At 54.0% G+C, this 18353-nt stretch overlaps 53 non-coding genes across 53 annotated transcripts; 26 read left to right on the top strand and 27 right to left on the bottom strand.

Moving 5' to 3' along the window:
• Nucleotides 1-99: 99 nt before the first annotated feature.
• Trnai-aau (transfer RNA isoleucine (anticodon AAU)) lies at nt 100-191 on the bottom strand. Its single transcript is given in 2 exon segments — nt 100-135; nt 154-191. It is a non-coding gene; the product is annotated as a tRNA-Ile (tRNA).
• Nucleotides 192-634: 443 nt separating this feature from the next.
• On the top strand, nt 635-707 carry Trnar-acg (transfer RNA arginine (anticodon ACG)). Its single transcript has one exon. It is a non-coding gene; the product is annotated as a tRNA-Arg (tRNA).
• Nucleotides 708-990: 283 nt separating this feature from the next.
• Nucleotides 991-1062, top strand: Trnam-cau (transfer RNA methionine (anticodon CAU)). The gene has a single exon. It is a non-coding gene; the product is annotated as a tRNA-Met (tRNA).
• A 233-nt stretch (nt 1063-1295) lies between these two features.
• On the bottom strand, nt 1296-1367 carry Trnad-guc (transfer RNA aspartic acid (anticodon GUC)). Its single transcript has one exon. It is a non-coding gene; the product is annotated as a tRNA-Asp (tRNA).
• Nucleotides 1368-1478: 111 nt separating this feature from the next.
• On the bottom strand, nt 1479-1570 carry Trnai-uau (transfer RNA isoleucine (anticodon UAU)). Its single transcript is given in 2 exon segments — nt 1479-1514; nt 1533-1570. It is a non-coding gene; the product is annotated as a tRNA-Ile (tRNA).
• A 443-nt stretch (nt 1571-2013) lies between these two features.
• On the top strand, nt 2014-2086 carry Trnar-acg (transfer RNA arginine (anticodon ACG)). Its single transcript has one exon. It is a non-coding gene; the product is annotated as a tRNA-Arg (tRNA).
• Nucleotides 2087-2369: 283 nt separating this feature from the next.
• Trnam-cau (transfer RNA methionine (anticodon CAU)) lies at nt 2370-2441 on the top strand. Its single transcript has one exon. It is a non-coding gene; the product is annotated as a tRNA-Met (tRNA).
• Nucleotides 2442-2674: 233 nt separating this feature from the next.
• Nucleotides 2675-2746, bottom strand: Trnad-guc (transfer RNA aspartic acid (anticodon GUC)). The gene has a single exon. It is a non-coding gene; the product is annotated as a tRNA-Asp (tRNA).
• A 111-nt stretch (nt 2747-2857) lies between these two features.
• On the bottom strand, nt 2858-2949 carry Trnai-aau (transfer RNA isoleucine (anticodon AAU)). The gene is given in 2 exon segments: nt 2858-2893; nt 2912-2949. It is a non-coding gene; the product is annotated as a tRNA-Ile (tRNA).
• A 443-nt stretch (nt 2950-3392) lies between these two features.
• On the top strand, nt 3393-3465 carry Trnar-acg (transfer RNA arginine (anticodon ACG)). Its single transcript has one exon. It is a non-coding gene; the product is annotated as a tRNA-Arg (tRNA).
• Nucleotides 3466-3748: 283 nt separating this feature from the next.
• Trnam-cau (transfer RNA methionine (anticodon CAU)) lies at nt 3749-3820 on the top strand. Its single transcript has one exon. It is a non-coding gene; the product is annotated as a tRNA-Met (tRNA).
• Nucleotides 3821-4053: 233 nt separating this feature from the next.
• Nucleotides 4054-4125, bottom strand: Trnad-guc (transfer RNA aspartic acid (anticodon GUC)). The gene has a single exon. It is a non-coding gene; the product is annotated as a tRNA-Asp (tRNA).
• Nucleotides 4126-4236: 111 nt separating this feature from the next.
• On the bottom strand, nt 4237-4328 carry Trnai-aau (transfer RNA isoleucine (anticodon AAU)). The gene is given in 2 exon segments: nt 4237-4272; nt 4291-4328. It is a non-coding gene; the product is annotated as a tRNA-Ile (tRNA).
• A 443-nt stretch (nt 4329-4771) lies between these two features.
• Nucleotides 4772-4844, top strand: Trnar-acg (transfer RNA arginine (anticodon ACG)). Its single transcript has one exon. It is a non-coding gene; the product is annotated as a tRNA-Arg (tRNA).
• Nucleotides 4845-5127: 283 nt separating this feature from the next.
• Trnam-cau (transfer RNA methionine (anticodon CAU)) lies at nt 5128-5199 on the top strand. The gene has a single exon. It is a non-coding gene; the product is annotated as a tRNA-Met (tRNA).
• Nucleotides 5200-5432: 233 nt separating this feature from the next.
• On the bottom strand, nt 5433-5504 carry Trnad-guc (transfer RNA aspartic acid (anticodon GUC)). The gene has a single exon. It is a non-coding gene; the product is annotated as a tRNA-Asp (tRNA).
• Nucleotides 5505-5615: 111 nt separating this feature from the next.
• Nucleotides 5616-5707, bottom strand: Trnai-uau (transfer RNA isoleucine (anticodon UAU)). Its single transcript is given in 2 exon segments — nt 5616-5651; nt 5670-5707. It is a non-coding gene; the product is annotated as a tRNA-Ile (tRNA).
• A 443-nt stretch (nt 5708-6150) lies between these two features.
• Trnar-acg (transfer RNA arginine (anticodon ACG)) lies at nt 6151-6223 on the top strand. The gene has a single exon. It is a non-coding gene; the product is annotated as a tRNA-Arg (tRNA).
• Nucleotides 6224-6506: 283 nt separating this feature from the next.
• Nucleotides 6507-6578, top strand: Trnam-cau (transfer RNA methionine (anticodon CAU)). Its single transcript has one exon. It is a non-coding gene; the product is annotated as a tRNA-Met (tRNA).
• A 233-nt stretch (nt 6579-6811) lies between these two features.
• Trnad-guc (transfer RNA aspartic acid (anticodon GUC)) lies at nt 6812-6883 on the bottom strand. The gene has a single exon. It is a non-coding gene; the product is annotated as a tRNA-Asp (tRNA).
• A 111-nt stretch (nt 6884-6994) lies between these two features.
• On the bottom strand, nt 6995-7086 carry Trnai-aau (transfer RNA isoleucine (anticodon AAU)). Its single transcript is given in 2 exon segments — nt 6995-7030; nt 7049-7086. It is a non-coding gene; the product is annotated as a tRNA-Ile (tRNA).
• Nucleotides 7087-7529: 443 nt separating this feature from the next.
• On the top strand, nt 7530-7602 carry Trnar-acg (transfer RNA arginine (anticodon ACG)). Its single transcript has one exon. It is a non-coding gene; the product is annotated as a tRNA-Arg (tRNA).
• A 283-nt stretch (nt 7603-7885) lies between these two features.
• On the top strand, nt 7886-7957 carry Trnam-cau (transfer RNA methionine (anticodon CAU)). Its single transcript has one exon. It is a non-coding gene; the product is annotated as a tRNA-Met (tRNA).
• A 233-nt stretch (nt 7958-8190) lies between these two features.
• Nucleotides 8191-8262, bottom strand: Trnad-guc (transfer RNA aspartic acid (anticodon GUC)). Its single transcript has one exon. It is a non-coding gene; the product is annotated as a tRNA-Asp (tRNA).
• A 111-nt stretch (nt 8263-8373) lies between these two features.
• On the bottom strand, nt 8374-8465 carry Trnai-aau (transfer RNA isoleucine (anticodon AAU)). Its single transcript is given in 2 exon segments — nt 8374-8409; nt 8428-8465. It is a non-coding gene; the product is annotated as a tRNA-Ile (tRNA).
• A 443-nt stretch (nt 8466-8908) lies between these two features.
• Trnar-acg (transfer RNA arginine (anticodon ACG)) lies at nt 8909-8981 on the top strand. Its single transcript has one exon. It is a non-coding gene; the product is annotated as a tRNA-Arg (tRNA).
• Nucleotides 8982-9264: 283 nt separating this feature from the next.
• Trnam-cau (transfer RNA methionine (anticodon CAU)) lies at nt 9265-9336 on the top strand. Its single transcript has one exon. It is a non-coding gene; the product is annotated as a tRNA-Met (tRNA).
• Nucleotides 9337-9569: 233 nt separating this feature from the next.
• Nucleotides 9570-9641, bottom strand: Trnad-guc (transfer RNA aspartic acid (anticodon GUC)). Its single transcript has one exon. It is a non-coding gene; the product is annotated as a tRNA-Asp (tRNA).
• An 88-nt stretch (nt 9642-9729) lies between these two features.
• Nucleotides 9730-9821, bottom strand: Trnai-aau (transfer RNA isoleucine (anticodon AAU)). The gene is given in 2 exon segments: nt 9730-9765; nt 9784-9821. It is a non-coding gene; the product is annotated as a tRNA-Ile (tRNA).
• A 443-nt stretch (nt 9822-10264) lies between these two features.
• Trnar-acg (transfer RNA arginine (anticodon ACG)) lies at nt 10265-10337 on the top strand. Its single transcript has one exon. It is a non-coding gene; the product is annotated as a tRNA-Arg (tRNA).
• A 283-nt stretch (nt 10338-10620) lies between these two features.
• Trnam-cau (transfer RNA methionine (anticodon CAU)) lies at nt 10621-10692 on the top strand. Its single transcript has one exon. It is a non-coding gene; the product is annotated as a tRNA-Met (tRNA).
• A 233-nt stretch (nt 10693-10925) lies between these two features.
• On the bottom strand, nt 10926-10997 carry Trnad-guc (transfer RNA aspartic acid (anticodon GUC)). Its single transcript has one exon. It is a non-coding gene; the product is annotated as a tRNA-Asp (tRNA).
• An 88-nt stretch (nt 10998-11085) lies between these two features.
• On the bottom strand, nt 11086-11177 carry Trnai-aau (transfer RNA isoleucine (anticodon AAU)). The gene is given in 2 exon segments: nt 11086-11121; nt 11140-11177. It is a non-coding gene; the product is annotated as a tRNA-Ile (tRNA).
• Nucleotides 11178-11620: 443 nt separating this feature from the next.
• Nucleotides 11621-11693, top strand: Trnar-acg (transfer RNA arginine (anticodon ACG)). Its single transcript has one exon. It is a non-coding gene; the product is annotated as a tRNA-Arg (tRNA).
• Nucleotides 11694-11976: 283 nt separating this feature from the next.
• Nucleotides 11977-12048, top strand: Trnam-cau (transfer RNA methionine (anticodon CAU)). The gene has a single exon. It is a non-coding gene; the product is annotated as a tRNA-Met (tRNA).
• A 233-nt stretch (nt 12049-12281) lies between these two features.
• Nucleotides 12282-12353, bottom strand: Trnad-guc (transfer RNA aspartic acid (anticodon GUC)). Its single transcript has one exon. It is a non-coding gene; the product is annotated as a tRNA-Asp (tRNA).
• A 111-nt stretch (nt 12354-12464) lies between these two features.
• On the bottom strand, nt 12465-12556 carry Trnai-aau (transfer RNA isoleucine (anticodon AAU)). The gene is given in 2 exon segments: nt 12465-12500; nt 12519-12556. It is a non-coding gene; the product is annotated as a tRNA-Ile (tRNA).
• A 443-nt stretch (nt 12557-12999) lies between these two features.
• On the top strand, nt 13000-13072 carry Trnar-acg (transfer RNA arginine (anticodon ACG)). Its single transcript has one exon. It is a non-coding gene; the product is annotated as a tRNA-Arg (tRNA).
• Nucleotides 13073-13355: 283 nt separating this feature from the next.
• Trnam-cau (transfer RNA methionine (anticodon CAU)) lies at nt 13356-13427 on the top strand. The gene has a single exon. It is a non-coding gene; the product is annotated as a tRNA-Met (tRNA).
• A 233-nt stretch (nt 13428-13660) lies between these two features.
• On the bottom strand, nt 13661-13732 carry Trnad-guc (transfer RNA aspartic acid (anticodon GUC)). The gene has a single exon. It is a non-coding gene; the product is annotated as a tRNA-Asp (tRNA).
• Nucleotides 13733-13820: 88 nt separating this feature from the next.
• On the bottom strand, nt 13821-13912 carry Trnai-aau (transfer RNA isoleucine (anticodon AAU)). Its single transcript is given in 2 exon segments — nt 13821-13856; nt 13875-13912. It is a non-coding gene; the product is annotated as a tRNA-Ile (tRNA).
• Nucleotides 13913-14355: 443 nt separating this feature from the next.
• Nucleotides 14356-14428, top strand: Trnar-acg (transfer RNA arginine (anticodon ACG)). The gene has a single exon. It is a non-coding gene; the product is annotated as a tRNA-Arg (tRNA).
• A 283-nt stretch (nt 14429-14711) lies between these two features.
• Trnam-cau (transfer RNA methionine (anticodon CAU)) lies at nt 14712-14783 on the top strand. Its single transcript has one exon. It is a non-coding gene; the product is annotated as a tRNA-Met (tRNA).
• Nucleotides 14784-15016: 233 nt separating this feature from the next.
• Nucleotides 15017-15088, bottom strand: Trnad-guc (transfer RNA aspartic acid (anticodon GUC)). The gene has a single exon. It is a non-coding gene; the product is annotated as a tRNA-Asp (tRNA).
• An 88-nt stretch (nt 15089-15176) lies between these two features.
• On the bottom strand, nt 15177-15268 carry Trnai-aau (transfer RNA isoleucine (anticodon AAU)). Its single transcript is given in 2 exon segments — nt 15177-15212; nt 15231-15268. It is a non-coding gene; the product is annotated as a tRNA-Ile (tRNA).
• Nucleotides 15269-15711: 443 nt separating this feature from the next.
• Trnar-acg (transfer RNA arginine (anticodon ACG)) lies at nt 15712-15784 on the top strand. The gene has a single exon. It is a non-coding gene; the product is annotated as a tRNA-Arg (tRNA).
• Nucleotides 15785-16067: 283 nt separating this feature from the next.
• Trnam-cau (transfer RNA methionine (anticodon CAU)) lies at nt 16068-16139 on the top strand. Its single transcript has one exon. It is a non-coding gene; the product is annotated as a tRNA-Met (tRNA).
• A 233-nt stretch (nt 16140-16372) lies between these two features.
• On the bottom strand, nt 16373-16444 carry Trnad-guc (transfer RNA aspartic acid (anticodon GUC)). The gene has a single exon. It is a non-coding gene; the product is annotated as a tRNA-Asp (tRNA).
• A 111-nt stretch (nt 16445-16555) lies between these two features.
• Nucleotides 16556-16647, bottom strand: Trnai-aau (transfer RNA isoleucine (anticodon AAU)). Its single transcript is given in 2 exon segments — nt 16556-16591; nt 16610-16647. It is a non-coding gene; the product is annotated as a tRNA-Ile (tRNA).
• A 443-nt stretch (nt 16648-17090) lies between these two features.
• On the top strand, nt 17091-17163 carry Trnar-acg (transfer RNA arginine (anticodon ACG)). The gene has a single exon. It is a non-coding gene; the product is annotated as a tRNA-Arg (tRNA).
• A 283-nt stretch (nt 17164-17446) lies between these two features.
• Trnam-cau (transfer RNA methionine (anticodon CAU)) lies at nt 17447-17518 on the top strand. Its single transcript has one exon. It is a non-coding gene; the product is annotated as a tRNA-Met (tRNA).
• A 233-nt stretch (nt 17519-17751) lies between these two features.
• Trnad-guc (transfer RNA aspartic acid (anticodon GUC)) lies at nt 17752-17823 on the bottom strand. Its single transcript has one exon. It is a non-coding gene; the product is annotated as a tRNA-Asp (tRNA).
• An 88-nt stretch (nt 17824-17911) lies between these two features.
• On the bottom strand, nt 17912-18003 carry Trnai-aau (transfer RNA isoleucine (anticodon AAU)). The gene is given in 2 exon segments: nt 17912-17947; nt 17966-18003. It is a non-coding gene; the product is annotated as a tRNA-Ile (tRNA).
• Nucleotides 18004-18353: the final 350 nt, after the last annotated feature.

Below are 18353 nucleotides of genomic sequence, written 5' to 3'. Positions count from 1 at the left end.
TGACTATAATGCACGCACACTTATGTTTCTCAAGCAGGTGATACATCTCAACTCTCGCGTCCCGATGCTTTCAGAGTCAGCTGCTACGAAATAAAAGTATGCCCCAGGTGAGGCTCGAACTCACAACCCCGGCATTGCTCACGGCTACTGCCTTATTAGTACCGTGCGCTAACCAATTGCGCCACTGGGGCTACAGCAGAGAGCTTTCAGTTAGCGATACTCACTTTGCTGCCAACCTGTTGTGGCTGCACACCCGTCATAAGATCGTCACCTGCGGCCATACTGCGAATTTAGCACCTGTCTACGAATGCCTCATTCGATTCTTGCTTCATATGCTACACTTACAAGCATATCAACCGCTTGTCCTCGCCGAAAAAAATGCAGAAAAACGCGCGCCTTGCCTTCTGCTACCTGTCCAACAGCGAGGGCAGATGTGTGGCAAGCTCTAAGCCGTGCAGGCGCACCGTGGCCGAGCAGCTGGAGGAGAGGTGCCTTCCTTGGCAGCTCCCTGCAGAGTGCGCAAGACCAGAGTGGCCGCGCCGCCGTTGTCAGTGGACGACATGCAGTTGCCGAGCCACGGAGAACACGTTGCTTTGCCATGTGCACCCGCCTCGTGGTAGAAAACGCAAACAGTGGCCCTGTGGCGCAACGGATAACGCGTCTGACTACGGATCAGAATATTCCAGGTTCGAATCCTGGCAGGGTCGGCATTTTGTTAGTTGCGGGCGCGTAGCTAGGCAGTGGATTCGAATGTCTCCACCTTCGTGGAGTGCAATGTTAATCCTGAGCATCTCGCAGCTGCATCTCGAGACGATTGCGGTAAATATCGCTTCGTGCAAGCGTCAGCGTAGCGTCAGTCGAGCAAAGTCGAGACAAGTCAAGCTGAGAGATGTTACGCACTTAATTAAACGGTAGGCGCGGGAAACCGACGCAGACAACGCTTTCCAAGTGTCCCATGTCACGCACCGAAGAGCGCGGACGGCTCCACGCAGCAGAGTGGCGCAGTGGAAGCGTGCTGGGCCCATAACCCAGAGGTCCGTGGATCGAAACCACGCTCTGCTAAAATTATTCTTTTTCTTGGGTGCCTCGAGCTCGATCATTAAGCCTGGGGTGAGCTGGTTCAGCGTCAACAGCAACCCCTGTAAGTCGTGAAACGACGACGTCGTGTGAAGAATGCGAGAAACACTTCCTAAGACGCAGACTTTCTTACGATTTTGCAGTAACTACATTCCTTGATCGCAACGTTAATGTCCTTTCGGGCCACGCGTGCAACTTTCGAGATATAAAAATCGCACCTCCCCGGCGGGGAATCGAACCCCGGTCTCCCGCGTGACAGGCGGGGATACTAACCACTATACTACCGAGGAACACGCCATCGGTGACTATAATGCACGCACACTTATGTTTCTCAAGCAGGTGATACATCTCAACTCTCGCGTCCCGATGCTTTCAGAGTCAGCTGCTACGAAATAAAAGTATGCCCCAGGTGAGGCTCGAACTCACAACCCCGGCATTGCTCACGGCTACTGCCTTATAAGTACCGTGCGCTAACCAATTGCGCCACTGGGGCTACAGCAGAGAGCTTTCAGTTAGCGATACTCACTTTGCTGCCAACCTGTTGTGGCTGCACACCCGTCATAAGATCGTCACCTGCGGCCATACTGCGAATTTAGCACCTGTCTACGAATGCCTCATTCGATTCTTGCTTCATATGCTACACTTACAAGCATATCAACCGCTTGTCCTCGCCGAAAAAAATGCAGAAAAACGCGCGCCTTGCCTTCTGCTACCTGTCCAACAGCGAGGGCAGATGTGTGGCAAGCTCTAAGCCGTGCAGGCGCACCGTGGCCGAGCAGCTGGAGGAGAGGTGCCTTCCTTGGCAGCTCCCTGCAGAGTGCGCAAGACCAGAGTGGCCGCGCCGCCGTTGTCAGTGGACGACATGCAGTTGCCGAGCCACGGAGAACACGTTGCTTTGCCATGTGCACCCGCCTCGTGGTAGAAAACGCAAACAGTGGCCCTGTGGCGCAACGGATAACGCGTCTGACTACGGATCAGAATATTCCAGGTTCGAATCCTGGCAGGGTCGGCATTTTGTTAGTTGCGGGCGCGTAGCTAGGCAGTGGATTCGAATGTCTCCACCTTCGTGGAGTGCAATGTTAATCCTGAGCATCTCGCAGCTGCATCTCGAGACGATTGCGGTAAATATCGCTTCGTGCAAGCGTCAGCGTAGCGTCAGTCGAGCAAAGTCGAGACAAGTCAAGCTGAGAGATGTTACGCACTTAATTAAACGGTAGGCGCGGGAAACCGACGCAGACAACGCTTTCCAAGTGTCCCATGTCACGCACCGAAGAGCGCGGATGGCTCCACGCAGCAGAGTGGCGCAGTGGAAGCGTGCTGGGCCCATAACCCAGAGGTCCGTGGATCGAAACCACGCTCTGCTAAAATTATTCTTTTTCTTGGGTGCCTCGAGCTCGATCATTAAGCCTGGGGTGAGCTGGTTCAGCGTCAACAGCAACCCCTGTAAGTCGTGAAACGACGACGTCGTGTGAAGAATGCGAGAAACACTTCCTAAGACGCAGACTTTCTTACGATTTTGCAGTAACTACATTCCTTGATCGCAACGTTAATGTCCTTTCGGGCCACGCGTGCAACTTTCGCGATATAAAAGTCGCACCTCCCCGGCGGGGAATCGAACCCCGGTCTCCCGCGTGACAGGCGGGGATACTAACCACTATACTACCGAAGAACACGCGATCGGTGACTATAATGCACGCACACTTATGTTTCTCAAGCAGGTGATACATCTCAACTCTCGCGTCCCGATGCTTTCAGAGTCAGCTGCTACGAAATAAAAGTATGCCCCAGGTGAGGCTCGAACTCACAACCCCGGCATTGCTCACGGCTACTGCCTTATTAGTACCGTGCGCTAACCAATTGCGCCACTGGGGCTACAGCAGAGAGCTTTCTGTTAGCGATACTCACTTTGCTGCCAACCTGTTGTGGCTGCACACCCGTCATAAGATCGTCACCTGCGGCCATACTGCGAATTTAGCACCTGTCTACGAATGCCTCATTCGATTCTTGCTTCATATGCTACACTTACAAGCATATCAACCGCTTGTCCTCGCCGAAAAAAATGCAGAAAAACGCGCGCCTTGCCTTCTGCTACCTGTCCAACAGCGAGGGCAGATGTGTGGCAAGCTCTAAGCCGTGCAGGCGCACCGTGGCCGAGCAGCTGGAGGAGAGGTGCCTTCCTTGGCAGCTCCCTGCAGAGTGCGCAAGACCAGAGTGGCCGCGCCGCCGTTGTCAGTGGACGACATGCAGTTGCCGAGCCACGGAGAACACGTTGCTTTGCCATGTGCACCCGCCTCGTGGTAGAAAACGCAAACAGTGGCCCTGTGGCGCAACGGATAACGCGTCTGACTACGGATCAGAATATTCCAGGTTCGAATCCTGGCAGGGTCGGCATTTTGTTAGTTGCGGGCGCGTAGCTAGGCAGTGGATTCGAATGTCTCCACCTTCGTGGAGTGCAATGTTAATCCTGAGCATCTCGCAGCTGCATCTCGAGACGATTGCGGTAAATATCGCTTCGTGCAAGCGTCAGCGTAGCGTCAGTCGAGCAAAGTCGAGACAAGTCAAGCTGAGAGATGTTACGCACTTAATTAAACGGTAGGCGCGGGAAACCGACGCAGACAACGCTTTCCAAGTGTCCCATGTCACGCACCGAAGAGCGCGGACGGCTCCACGCAGCAGAGTGGCGCAGTGGAAGCGTGCTGGGCCCATAACCCAGAGGTCCGTGGATCGAAACCACGCTCTGCTAAAATTATTCTTTTTCTTGGGTGCCTCGAGCTCGATCATTAAGCCTGGGGTGAGCTGGTTCAGCGTCAACAGCAACCCCTGTAAGTCGTGAAACGACGACGTCGTGTGAAGAATGCGAGAAACACTTCCTAAGACGCAGACTTTCTTACGATTTTGCAGTAACTACATTCCTTGATCGCAACGTTAATGTCCTTTCGGGCCACGCGTGCAACTTTCGCGATATAAAAATCGCACCTCCCCGGCGGGGAATCGAACCCCGGTCTCCCGCGTGACAGGCGGGGATACTAACCACTATACTACCGAAGAACACGCGATCGGTGACTATAATGCACGCACACTTATGTTTCTCAAGCAGGTGATACATCTCAACTCTCGCGTCCCGATGCTTTCAGAGTCAGCTGCTACGAAATAAAAGTATGCCCCAGGTGAGGCTCGAACTCACAACCCCGGCATTGCTCACGGCTACTGCCTTATTAGTACCGTGCGCTAACCAATTGCGCCACTGGGGCTACAGCAGAGAGCTTTCAGTTAGCGATACTCACTTTGCTGCCAACCTGTTGTGGCTGCACACCCGTCATAAGATCGTCACCTGCGGCCATACTGCGAATTTAGCACCTGTCTACGAATGCCTCATTCGATTCTTGCTTCATATGCTACACTTACAAGCATATCAACCGCTTGTCCTCGCCGAAAAAAATGCAGAAAAACGCGCGGCTTGCCTTCTGCTACCTGTCCAACAGCGAGGGCAGATGTGTGGCAAGCTCTAAGCCGTGCAGGCGCACCGTGGCCGAGCAGCTGGAGGAGAGGTGCCTTCCTTGGCAGCTCCCTGCAGAGTGCGCAAGACCAGAGTGGCCGCGCCGCCGTTGTCAGTGGACGACATGCAGTTGCCGAGCCACGGAGAACACGTTGCTTTGCGATGTGCACCCGCCTCGTGGTAGAAAACGCAAACAGTGGCCCTGTGGCGCAACGGATAACGCGTCTGACTACGGATCAGAAGATTCCAGGTTCGAATCCTGGCAGGGTCGGCATTTTGTTAGTTGCGGGCGCGTAGCTAGGCAGTGGATTCGAATGTCTCCACCTTCGTGGAGTGCAATGTTAATCCTGAGCATCTCGCAGCTGCATCTCGAGACGATTGCGGTAAATATCGCTTCGTGCAAGCGTCAGCGTAGCGTCAGTCGAGCAAAGTCGAGACAAGTCAAGCTGAGAGATGTTACGCACTTAATTAAACGGTAGGCGCGGGAAACCGACGCAGACAACGCTTTCCAAGTGTCCCATGTCACGCACCGAAGAGCGCGGACGGCTCCACGCAGCAGAGTGGCGCAGTGGAAGCGTGCTGGGCCCATAACCCAGAGGTCCGTGGATCGAAACCACGCTCTGCTAAAATTATTCTTTTTCTTGGGTGCCTCGAGCTCGATCATTAAGCCTGGGGTGAGCTGGTTCAGCGTCAACAGCAACCCCTGTAAGTCGTGAAACGACGACGTCGTGTGAAGAATGCGAGAAACACTTCCTAAGACGCAGACTTTCTTACGATTTTGCAGTAACTACATTCCTTGATCGCAACGTTAATGTCCTTTCGGGCCACGCGTGCAACTTTCGCGATATAAAAATCGCACCTCCCCGGCGGGGAATCGAACCCCGGTCTCCCGCGTGACAGGCGGGGATACTAACCACTATACTACCGAGGAACACGCGATCGGTGACTATAATGCACGCACACTTATGTTTCTCAAGCAGGTGATACATCTCAACTCTCGCGTCCCGATGCTTTCAGAGTCAGCTGCTACGAAATAAAAGTATGCCCCAGGTGAGGCTCGAACTCACAACCCCGGCATTGCTCACGGCTACTGCCTTATAAGTACCGTGCGCTAACCAATTGCGCCACTGGGGCTACAGCAGAGAGCTTTCAGTTAGCGATACTCACTTTGCTGCCAACCTGTTGTGGCTGCACACCCGTCATAAGATCGTCACCTGCGGCCATACTGCGAATTTAGCACCTGTCTACGAATGCCTCATTCGATTCTTGCTTCATATGCTACACTTACAAGCATATCAACCGCTTGTCCTCGCCGAAAAAAATGCAGAAAAACGCGCGCCTTGCCTTCTGCTACCTGTCCAACAGCGAGGGCAGATGTGTGGCAAGCTCTAAGCCGTGCAGGCGCACCGTGGCCGAGCAGCTGGAGGAGAGGTGCCTTCCTTGGCAGCTCCCTGCAGAGTGCGCAAGACCAGAGTGGCCGCGCCGCCGTTGTCAGTGGACGACATGCAGTTGCCGAGCCACGGAGAACACGTTGCTTTGCCATGTGCACCCGCCTCGTGGTAGAAAACGCAAACAGTGGCCCTGTGGCGCAACGGATAACGCGTCTGACTACGGATCAGAATATTCCAGGTTCGAATCCTGGCAGGGTCGGCATTTTGTTAGTTGCGGGCGCGTAGCTAGGCAGTGGATTCGAATGTCTCCACCTTCGTGGAGTGCAATGTTAATCCTGAGCATCTCGCAGCTGCATCTCGAGACGATTGCGGTAAATATCGCTTCGTGCAAGCGTCAGCGTAGCGTCAGTCGAGCAAAGTCGAGACAAGTCAAGCTGAGAGATGTTACGCACTTAATTAAACGGTAGGCGCGGGAAACCGACGCAGACAACGCTTTCCAAGTGTCACATGTCACGCACCGAAGAGCGCGGACGGCTCCACGCAGCAGAGTGGCGCAGTGGAAGCGTGCTGGGCCCATAACCCAGAGGTCCGTGGATCGAAACCACGCTCTGCTAAAATTATTCTTTTTCTTGGGTGCCTCGAGCTCGATCATTAAGCCTGGGGTGAGCTGGTTCAGCGTCAACAGCAACCCCTGTAAGTCGTGAAACGACGACGTCGTGTGAAGAATGCGAGAAACACTTCCTAAGACGCAGACTTTCTTACGATTTTGCAGTAACTACATTCCTTGATCGCAACGTTAATGTCCTTTCGGGCCACGCGTGCAACTTTCGCGATATAAAAGTCGCACCTCCCCGGCGGGGAATCGAACCCCGGTCTCCCGCGTGACAGGCGGGGATACTAACCACTATACTACCGAAGAACACGCGATCGGTGACTATAATGCACGCACACTTATGTTTCTCAAGCAGGTGATACATCTCAACTCTCGCGTCCCGATGCTTTCAGAGTCAGCTGCTACGAAATAAAAGTATGCCCCAGGTGAGGCTCGAACTCACAACCCCGGCATTGCTCACGGCTACTGCCTTATTAGTACCGTGCGCTAACCAATTGCGCCACTGGGGCTACAGCAGAGAGCTTTCTGTTAGCGATACTCACTTTGCTGCCAACCTGTTGTGGCTGCACACCCGTCATAAGATCGTCACCTGCGGCCATACTGCGAATTTAGCACCTGTCTACGAATGCCTCATTCGATTCTTGCTTCATATGCTACACTTACAAGCATATCAACCGCTTGTCCTCGCCGAAAAAAATGCAGAAAAACGCGCGCCTTGCCTTCTGCTACCTGTCCAACAGCGAGGGCAGATGTGTGGCAAGCTCTAAGCCGTGCAGGCGCACCGTGGCCGAGCAGCTGGAGGAGAGGTGCCTTCCTTGGCAGCTCCCTGCAGAGTGCGCAAGACCAGAGTGGCCGCGCCGCCGTTGTCAGTGGACGACATGCAGTTGCCGAGCCACGGAGAACACGTTGCTTTGCCATGTGCACCCGCCTCGTGGTAGAAAACGCAAACAGTGGCCCTGTGGCGCAACGGATAACGCGTCTGACTACGGATCAGAATATTCCAGGTTCGAATCCTGGCAGGGTCGGCATTTTGTTAGTTGCGGGCGCGTAGCTAGGCAGTGGATTCGAATGTCTCCACCTTCGTGGAGTGCAATGTTAATCCTGAGCATCTCGCAGCTGCATCTCGAGACGATTGCGGTAAATATCGCTTCGTGCAAGCGTCAGCGTAGCGTCAGTCGAGCAAAGTCGAGACAAGTCAAGCTGAGAGATGTTACGCACTTAATTAAACGGTAGGCGCGGGAAACCGACGCAGACAACGCTTTCCAAGTGTCCCATGTCACGCACCGAAGAGCGCGGACGGCTCCACGCAGCAGAGTGGCGCAGTGGAAGCGTGCTGGGCCCATAACCCAGAGGTCCGTGGATCGAAACCACGCTCTGCTAAAATTATTCTTTTTCTTGGGTGCCTCGAGCTCGATCATTAAGCCTGGGGTGAGCTGGTTCAGCGTCAACAGCAACCCCTGTAAGTCGTGAAACGACGACGTCGTGTGAAGAATGCGAGAAACACTTCCTAAGACGCAGACTTTCTTACGATTTTGCAGTAACTACATTCCTTGATCGCAACGTTAATGTCCTTTCGGGCCACGCGTGCAACTTTCGCGATATAAAAATCGCACCTCCCCGGCGGGGAATCGAACCCCGGTCTCCCGCGTGACAGGCGGGGATACTAACCACTATACTACCGAAGAACACGCGATCGGTGACTATAATGCACGCACACTTATGTTTCTCAAGCAGGTGATACATCTCAACTCTCGCGTCCCGATGCTTTCAGAGTCAGCTGCTACGAAATAAAAGTATGCCCCAGGTGAGGCTCGAACTCACAACCCCGGCATTGCTCACGGCTACTGCCTTATTAGTACCGTGCGCTAACCAATTGCGCCACTGGGGCTACAGCAGAGAGCTTTCAGTTAGCGATACTCACTTTGCTGCCAACCTGTTGTGGCTGCACACCCGTCATAAGATCGTCACCTGCGGCCATACTGCGAATTTAGCACCTGTCTACGAATGCCTCATTCGATTCTTGCTTCATATGCTACACTTACAAGCATATCAACCGCTTGTCCTCGCCGAAAAAAATGCAGAAAAACGCGCGGCTTGCCTTCTGCTACCTGTCCAACAGCGAGGGCAGATGTGTGGCAAGCTCTAAGCCGTGCAGGCGCACCGTGGCCGAGCAGCTGGAGGAGAGGTGCCTTCCTTGGCAGCTCCCTGCAGAGTGCGCAAGACCAGAGTGGCCGCGCCGCCGTTGTCAGTGGACGACATGCAGTTGCCGAGCCACGGAGAACACGTTGCTTTGCGATGTGCACCCGCCTCGTGGTAGAAAACGCAAACAGTGGCCCTGTGGCGCAACGGATAACGCGTCTGACTACGGATCAGAAGATTCCAGGTTCGAATCCTGGCAGGGTCGGCATTTTGTTAGTTGCGGGCGCGTAGCTAGGCAGTGGATTCGAATGTCTCCACCTTCGTGGAGTGCAATGTTAATCCTGAGCATCTCGCAGCTGCATCTCGAGACGATTGCGGTAAATATCGCTTCGTGCAAGCGTCAGCGTAGCGTCAGTCGAGCAAAGTCGAGACAAGTCAAGCTGAGAGATGTTACGCACTTAATTAAACGGTAGGCGCGGGAAACCGACGCAGACAACGCTTTCCAAGTGTCCCATGTCACGCACCGAAGAGCGCGGACGGCTCCACGCAGCAGAGTGGCGCAGTGGAAGCGTGCTGGGCCCATAACCCAGAGGTCCGTGGATCGAAACCACGCTCTGCTAAAATTATTCTTTTTCTTGGGTGCCTCGAGCTCGATCATTAAGCCTGGGGTGAGCTGGTTCAGCGTCAACAGCAACCCCTGTAAGTCGTGAAACGACGACGTCGTGTGAAGAATGCGAGAAACACTTCCTAAGACGCAGACTTTCTTACGATTTTGCAGTAACTACATTCCTTGATCGCAACGTTAATGTCCTTTCGGGCCACGCGTGCAACTTTCGCGATATAAAAATCGCACCTCCCCGGCGGGGAATCGAACCCCGGTCTCCCGCGTGACAGGCGGGGATACTAACCACTATACTACCGAGGAACACGCGATCGGTGACTATAATGCACGCACACTTATGTTTCTCAAGCAGGTGATACATTTCAGAGTCAGCTGCTACGAAATAAAAGTATGCCCCAGGTGAGGCTCGAACTCACAACCCCGGCATTGCTCACGGCTACTGCCTTATTAGTACCGTGCGCTAACCAATTGCGCCACTGGGGCTACAGCAGAGAGCTTTCAGTTAGCGATACTCACTTTGCTGCCAACCTGTTGTGGCTGCACACCCGTCATAAGATCGTCACCTGCGGCCATACTGCGAATTTAGCACCTGTCTACGAATGCCTCATTCGATTCTTGCTTCATATGCTACACTTACAAGCATATCAACCGCTTGTCCTCGCCGAAAAAAATGCAGAAAAACGCGCGCCTTGCCTTCTGCTACCTGTCCAACAGCGAGGGCAGATGTGTGGCAAGCTCTAAGCCGTGCAGGCGCACCGTGGCCGAGCAGCTGGAGGAGAGGTGCCTTCCTTGGCAGCTCCCTGCAGAGTGCGCAAGACCAGAGTGGCCGCGCCGCCGTTGTCAGTGGACGACATGCAGTTGCCGAGCCACGGAGAACACGTTGCTTTGCCATGTGCACCCGCCTCGTGGTAGAAAACGCAAACAGTGGCCCTGTGGCGCAACGGATAACGCGTCTGACTACGGATCAGAATATTCCAGGTTCGAATCCTGGCAGGGTCGGCATTTTGTTAGTTGCGGGCGCGTAGCTAGGCAGTGGATTCGAATGTCTCCACCTTCGTGGAGTGCAATGTTAATCCTGAGCATCTCGCAGCTGCATCTCGAGACGATTGCGGTAAATATCGCTTCGTGCAAGCGTCAGCGTAGCGTCAGTCGAGCAAAGTCGAGACAAGTCAAGCTGAGAGATGTTACGCACTTAATTAAACGGTAGGCGCGGGAAACCGACGCAGACAACGCTTTCCAAGTGTCCCATGTCACGCACCGAAGAGCGCGGACGGCTCCACGCAGCAGAGTGGCGCAGTGGAAGCGTGCTGGGCCCATAACCCAGAGGTCCGTGGATCGAAACCACGCTCTGCTAAAATTATTCTTTTTCTTGGGTGCCTCGAGCTCGATCATTAAGCCTGGGGTGAGCTGGTTCAGCGTCAACAGCAACCCCTGTAAGTCGTGAAACGACGACGTCGTGTGAAGAATGCGAGAAACACTTCCTAAGACGCAGACTTTCTTACGATTTTGCAGTAACTACATTCCTTGATCGCAACGTTAATGTCCTTTCGGGCCACGCGTGCAACTTTCGCGATATAAAAATCGCACCTCCCCGGCGGGGAATCGAACCCCGGTCTCCCGCGTGACAGGCGGGGATACTAACCACTATACTACCGAGGAACACGCGATCGGTGACTATAATGCACGCACACTTATGTTTCTCAAGCAGGTGATACATTTCAGAGTCAGCTGCTACGAAATAAAAGTATGCCCCAGGTGAGGCTCGAACTCACAACCCCGGCATTGCTCACGGCTACTGCCTTATTAGTACCGTGCGCTAACCAATTGCGCCACTGGGGCTACAGCAGAGAGCTTTCAGTTAGCGATACTCACTTTGCTGCCAACCTGTTGTGGCTGCACACCCGTCATAAGATCGTCACCTGCGGCCATACTGCGAATTTAGCACCTGTCTACGAATGCCTCATTCGATTCTTGCTTCATATGCTACACTTACAAGCATATCAACCGCTTGTCCTCGCCGAAAAAAATGCAGAAAAACGCGCGCCTTGCCTTCTGCTACCTGTCCAACAGCGAGGGCAGATGTGTGGCAAGCTCTAAGCCGTGCAGGCGCACCGTGGCCGAGCAGCTGGAGGAGAGGTGCCTTCCTTGGCAGCTCCCTGCAGAGTGCGCAAGACCAGAGTGGCCGCGCCGCCGTTGTCAGTGGACGACATGCAGTTGCCGAGCCACGGAGAACACGTTGCTTTGCCATGTGCACCCGCCTCGTGGTAGAAAACGCAAACAGTGGCCCTGTGGCGCAACGGATAACGCGTCTGACTACGGATCAGAATATTCCAGGTTCGAATCCTGGCAGGGTCGGCATTTTGTTAGTTGCGGGCGCGTAGCTAGGCAGTGGATTCGAATGTCTCCACCTTCGTGGAGTGCAATGTTAATCCTGAGCATCTCGCAGCTGCATCTCGAGACGATTGCGGTAAATATCGCTTCGTGCAAGCGTCAGCGTAGCGTCAGTCGAGCAAAGTCGAGACAAGTCAAGCTGAGAGATGTTACGCACTTAATTAAACGGTAGGCGCGGGAAACCGACGCAGACAACGCTTTCCAAGTGTCCCATGTCACGCACCGAAGAGCGCGGACGGCTCCACGCAGCAGAGTGGCGCAGTGGAAGCGTGCTGGGCCCATAACCCAGAGGTCCGTGGATCGAAACCACGCTCTGCTAAAATTATTCTTTTTCTTGGGTGCCTCGAGCTCGATCATTAAGCCTGGGGTGAGCTGGTTCAGCGTCAACAGCAACCCCTGTAAGTCGTGAAACGACGACGTCGTGTGAAGAATGCGAGAAACACTTCCTAAGACGCAGACTTTCTTACGATTTTGCAGTAACTACATTCCTTGATCGCAACGTTAATGTCCTTTCGGGCCACGCGTGCAACTTTCGCGATATAAAAATCGCACCTCCCCGGCGGGGAATCGAACCCCGGTCTCCCGCGTGACAGGCGGGGATACTAACCACTATACTACCGAAGAACACGCGATCGGTGACTATAATGCACGCACACTTATGTTTCTCAAGCAGGTGATACATCTCAACTCTCGCGTCCCGATGCTTTCAGAGTCAGCTGCTACGAAATAAAAGTATGCCCCAGGTGAGGCTCGAACTCACAACCCCGGCATTGCTCACGGCTACTGCCTTATTAGTACCGTGCGCTAACCAATTGCGCCACTGGGGCTACAGCAGAGAGCTTTCAGTTAGCGATACTCACTTTGCTGCCAACCTGTTGTGGCTGCACACCCGTCATAAGATCGTCACCTGCGGCCATACTGCGAATTTAGCACCTGTCTACGAATGCCTCATTCGATTCTTGCTTCATATGCTACACTTACAAGCATATCAACCGCTTGTCCTCGCCGAAAAAAATGCAGAAAAACGCGCGGCTTGCCTTCTGCTACCTGTCCAACAGCGAGGGCAGATGTGTGGCAAGCTCTAAGCCGTGCAGGCGCACCGTGGCCGAGCAGCTGGAGGAGAGGTGCCTTCCTTGGCAGCTCCCTGCAGAGTGCGCAAGACCAGAGTGGCCGCGCCGCCGTTGTCAGTGGACGACATGCAGTTGCCGAGCCACGGAGAACACGTTGCTTTGCGATGTGCACCCGCCTCGTGGTAGAAAACGCAAACAGTGGCCCTGTGGCGCAACGGATAACGCGTCTGACTACGGATCAGAAGATTCCAGGTTCGAATCCTGGCAGGGTCGGCATTTTGTTAGTTGCGGGCGCGTAGCTAGGCAGTGGATTCGAATGTCTCCACCTTCGTGGAGTGCAATGTTAATCCTGAGCATCTCGCAGCTGCATCTCGAGACGATTGCGGTAAATATCGCTTCGTGCAAGCGTCAGCGTAGCGTCAGTCGAGCAAAGTCGAGACAAGTCAAGCTGAGAGATGTTACGCACTTAATTAAACGGTAGGCGCGGGAAACCGACGCAGACAACGCTTTCCAAGTGTCCCATGTCACGCACCGAAGAGCGCGGACGGCTCCACGCAGCAGAGTGGCGCAGTGGAAGCGTGCTGGGCCCATAACCCAGAGGTCCGTGGATCGAAACCACGCTCTGCTAAAATTATTCTTTTTCTTGGGTGCCTCGAGCTCGATCATTAAGCCTGGGGTGAGCTGGTTCAGCGTCAACAGCAACCCCTGTAAGTCGTGAAACGACGACGTCGTGTGAAGAATGCGAGAAACACTTCCTAAGACGCAGACTTTCTTACGATTTTGCAGTAACTACATTCCTTGATCGCAACGTTAATGTCCTTTCGGGCCACGCGTGCAACTTTCGCGATATAAAAATCGCACCTCCCCGGCGGGGAATCGAACCCCGGTCTCCCGCGTGACAGGCGGGGATACTAACCACTATACTACCGAGGAACACGCGATCGGTGACTATAATGCACGCACACTTATGTTTCTCAAGCAGGTGATACATTTCAGAGTCAGCTGCTACGAAATAAAAGTATGCCCCAGGTGAGGCTCGAACTCACAACCCCGGCATTGCTCACGGCTACTGCCTTATTAGTACCGTGCGCTAACCAATTGCGCCACTGGGGCTACAGCAGAGAGCTTTCAGTTAGCGATACTCACTTTGCTGCCAACCTGTTGTGGCTGCACACCCGTCATAAGATCGTCACCTGCGGCCATACTGCGAATTTAGCACCTGTCTACGAATGCCTCATTCGATTCTTGCTTCATATGCTACACTTACAAGCATATCAACCGCTTGTCCTCGCCGAAAAAAATGCAGAAAAACGCGCGCCTTGCCTTCTGCTACCTGTCCAACAGCGAGGGCAGATGTGTGGCAAGCTCTAAGCCGTGCAGGCGCACCGTGGCCGAGCAGCTGGAGGAGAGGTGCCTTCCTTGGCAGCTCCCTGCAGAGTGCGCAAGACCAGAGTGGCCGCGCCGCCGTTGTCAGTGGACGACATGCAGTTGCCGAGCCACGGAGAACACGTTGCTTTGCGATGTGCACCCGCCTCGTGGTAGAAAACGCAAACAGTGGCCCTGTGGCGCAACGGATAACGCGTCTGACTACGGATCAGAATATTCCAGGTTCGAATCCTGGCAGGGTCGGCATTTTGTTAGTTGCGGGCGCGTAGCTAGGCAGTGGATTCGAATGTCTCCACCTTCGTGGAGTGCAATGTTAATCCTGAGCATCTCGCAGCTGCATCTCGAGACGATTGCGGTAAATATCGCTTCGTGCAAGCGTCAGCGTAGCGTCAGTCGAGCAAAGTCGAGACAAGTCAAGCTGAGAGATGTTACGCACTTAATTAAACGGTAGGCGCGGGAAACCGACGCAGACAACGCTTTCCAAGTGTCCCATGTCACGCACCGAAGAGCGCGGACGGCTCCACGCAGCAGAGTGGCGCAGTGGAAGCGTGCTGGGCCCATAACCCAGAGGTCCGTGGATCGAAACCACGCTCTGCTAAAATTATTCTTTTTCTTGGGTGCCTCGAGCTCGATCATTAAGCCTGGGGTGAGCTGGTTCAGCGTCAACAGCAACCCCTGTAAGTCGTGAAACGACGACGTCGTGTGAAGAATGCGAGAAACACTTCCTAAGACGCAGACTTTCTTACGATTTTGCAGTAACTACATTCCTTGATCGCAACGTTAATGTCCTTTCGGGCCACGCGTGCAACTTTCGCGATATAAAAATCGCACCTCCCCGGCGGGGAATCGAACCCCGGTCTCCCGCGTGACAGGCGGGGATACTAACCACTATACTACCGAGGAACACGCGATCGGTGACTATAATGCACGCACACTTATGTTTCTCAAGCAGGTGATACATTTCAGAGTCAGCTGCTACGAAATAAAAGTATGCCCCAGGTGAGGCTCGAACTCACAACCCCGGCATTGCTCACGGCTACTGCCTTATTAGTACCGTGCGCTAACCAATTGCGCCACTGGGGCTACAGCAGAGAGCTTTCAGTTAGCGATACTCACTTTGCTGCCAACCTGTTGTGGCTGCACACCCGTCATAAGATCGTCACCTGCGGCCATACTGCGAATTTAGCACCTGTCTACGAATGCCTCATTCGATTCTTGCTTCATATGCTACACTTACAAGCATATCAACCGCTTGTCCTCGCCGAAAAAAATGCAGAAAAACGCGCGCCTTGCCTTCTGCTACCTGTCCAACAGCGAGGGCAGATGTGTGGCAAGCTCTAAGCCGTGCAGGCGCACCGTGGCCGAGCAGCTGGAGGAGAGGTGCCTTCCTTGGCAGCTCCCTGCAGAGTGCGCAAGACCAGAGTGGCCGCGCCGCCGTTGTCAGTGGACGACATGCAGTTGCCGAGCCACGGAGAACACGTTGCTTTGCCATGTGCACCCGCCTCGTGGTAGAAAACGCAAACAGTGGCCCTGTGGCGCAACGGATAACGCGTCTGACTACGGATCAGAATATTCCAGGTTCGAATCCTGGCAGGGTCGGCATTTTGTTAGTTGCGGGCGCGTAGCTAGGCAGTGGATTCGAATGTCTCCACCTTCGTGGAGTGCAATGTTAATCCTGAGCATCTCGCAGCTGCATCTCGAGACGATTGCGGTAAATATCGCTTCGTGCAAGCGTCAGCGTAGCGTCAGTCGAGCAAAGTCGAGACAAGTCAAGCTGAGAGATGTTACGCACTTAATTAAACGGTAGGCGCGGGAAACCGACGCAGACAACGCTTTCCAAGTGTCCCATGTCACGCACCGAAGAGCGCGGACGGCTCCACGCAGCAGAGTGGCGCAGTGGAAGCGTGCTGGGCCCATAACCCAGAGGTCCGTGGATCGAAACCACGCTCTGCTAAAATTATTCTTTTTCTTGGGTGCCTCGAGCTCGATCATTAAGCCTGGGGTGAGCTGGTTCAGCGTCAACAGCAACCCCTGTAAGTCGTGAAACGACGACGTCGTGTGAAGAATGCGAGAAACACTTCCTAAGACGCAGACTTTCTTACGATTTTGCAGTAACTACATTCCTTGATCGCAACGTTAATGTCCTTTCGGGCCACGCGTGCAACTTTCGCGATATAAAAATCGCACCTCCCCGGCGGGGAATCGAACCCCGGTCTCCCGCGTGACAGGCGGGGATACTAACCACTATACTACCGAAGAACACGCGATCGGTGACTATAATGCACGCACACTTATGTTTCTCAAGCAGGTGATACATCTCAACTCTCGCGTCCCGATGCTTTCAGAGTCAGCTGCTACGAAATAAAAGTATGCCCCAGGTGAGGCTCGAACTCACAACCCCGGCATTGCTCACGGCTACTGCCTTATTAGTACCGTGCGCTAACCAATTGCGCCACTGGGGCTACAGCAGAGAGCTTTCAGTTAGCGATACTCACTTTGCTGCCAACCTGTTGTGGCTGCACACCCGTCATAAGATCGTCACCTGCGGCCATACTGCGAATTTAGCACCTGTCTACGAATGCCTCATTCGATTCTTGCTTCATATGCTACACTTACAAGCATATCAACCGCTTGTCCTCGCCGAAAAAAATGCAGAAAAACGCGCGGCTTGCCTTCTGCTACCTGTCCAACAGCGAGGGCAGATGTGTGGCAAGCTCTAAGCCGTGCAGGCGCACCGTGGCCGAGCAGCTGGAGGAGAGGTGCCTTCCTTGGCAGCTCCCTGCAGAGTGCGCAAGACCAGAGTGGCCGCGCCGCCGTTGTCAGTGGACGACATGCAGTTGCCGAGCCACGGAGAACACGTTGCTTTGCGATGTGCACCCGCCTCGTGGTAGAAAACGCAAACAGTGGCCCTGTGGCGCAACGGATAACGCGTCTGACTACGGATCAGAAGATTCCAGGTTCGAATCCTGGCAGGGTCGGCATTTTGTTAGTTGCGGGCGCGTAGCTAGGCAGTGGATTCGAATGTCTCCACCTTCGTGGAGTGCAATGTTAATCCTGAGCATCTCGCAGCTGCATCTCGAGACGATTGCGGTAAATATCGCTTCGTGCAAGCGTCAGCGTAGCGTCAGTCGAGCAAAGTCGAGACAAGTCAAGCTGAGAGATGTTACGCACTTAATTAAACGGTAGGCGCGGGAAACCGACGCAGACAACGCTTTCCAAGTGTCCCATGTCACGCACCGAAGAGCGCGGACGGCTCCACGCAGCAGAGTGGCGCAGTGGAAGCGTGCTGGGCCCATAACCCAGAGGTCCGTGGATCGAAACCACGCTCTGCTAAAATTATTCTTTTTCTTGGGTGCCTCGAGCTCGATCATTAAGCCTGGGGTGAGCTGGTTCAGCGTCAACAGCAACCCCTGTAAGTCGTGAAACGACGACGTCGTGTGAAGAATGCGAGAAACACTTCCTAAGACGCAGACTTTCTTACGATTTTGCAGTAACTACATTCCTTGATCGCAACGTTAATGTCCTTTCGGGCCACGCGTGCAACTTTCGCGATATAAAAATCGCACCTCCCCGGCGGGGAATCGAACCCCGGTCTCCCGCGTGACAGGCGGGGATACTAACCACTATACTACCGAGGAACACGCGATCGGTGACTATAATGCACGCACACTTATGTTTCTCAAGCAGGTGATACATTTCAGAGTCAGCTGCTACGAAATAAAAGTATGCCCCAGGTGAGGCTCGAACTCACAACCCCGGCATTGCTCACGGCTACTGCCTTATTAGTACCGTGCGCTAACCAATTGCGCCACTGGGGCTACAGCAGAGAGCTTTCAGTTAGCGATACTCACTTTGCTGCCAACCTGTTGTGGCTGCACACCCGTCATAAGATCGTCACCTGCGGCCATACTGCGAATTTAGCACCTGTCTACGAATGCCTCATTCGATTCTTGCTTCATATGCTACACTTACAAGCATATCAACCGCTTGTCCTCGCCGAAAAAAATGCAGAAAAACGCGCGCCTTGCCTTCTGCTACCTGTCCAACAGCGAGGGCAGATGTGTGGCAAGCTCTAAGCCGTGCAGGCGCACCGTGGCCGAGCAGCTGGAGGAGAGGTGCCTTCCTTGGCAGCTCCCTGCAGAGTGCGCAAGACCAGAGTGGCCGCGCC

This window comes from Schistocerca nitens, chromosome 9 (assembly GCF_023898315.1).
Source record: "Schistocerca nitens isolate TAMUIC-IGC-003100 chromosome 9, iqSchNite1.1, whole genome shotgun sequence".
Taxonomy (NCBI): domain Eukaryota; kingdom Metazoa; phylum Arthropoda; class Insecta; order Orthoptera; family Acrididae; genus Schistocerca; species Schistocerca nitens.
The sequence above is the reverse complement of the archived record's forward strand: the minus strand, read 5'-3'. Positions and strand labels throughout refer to the sequence as shown.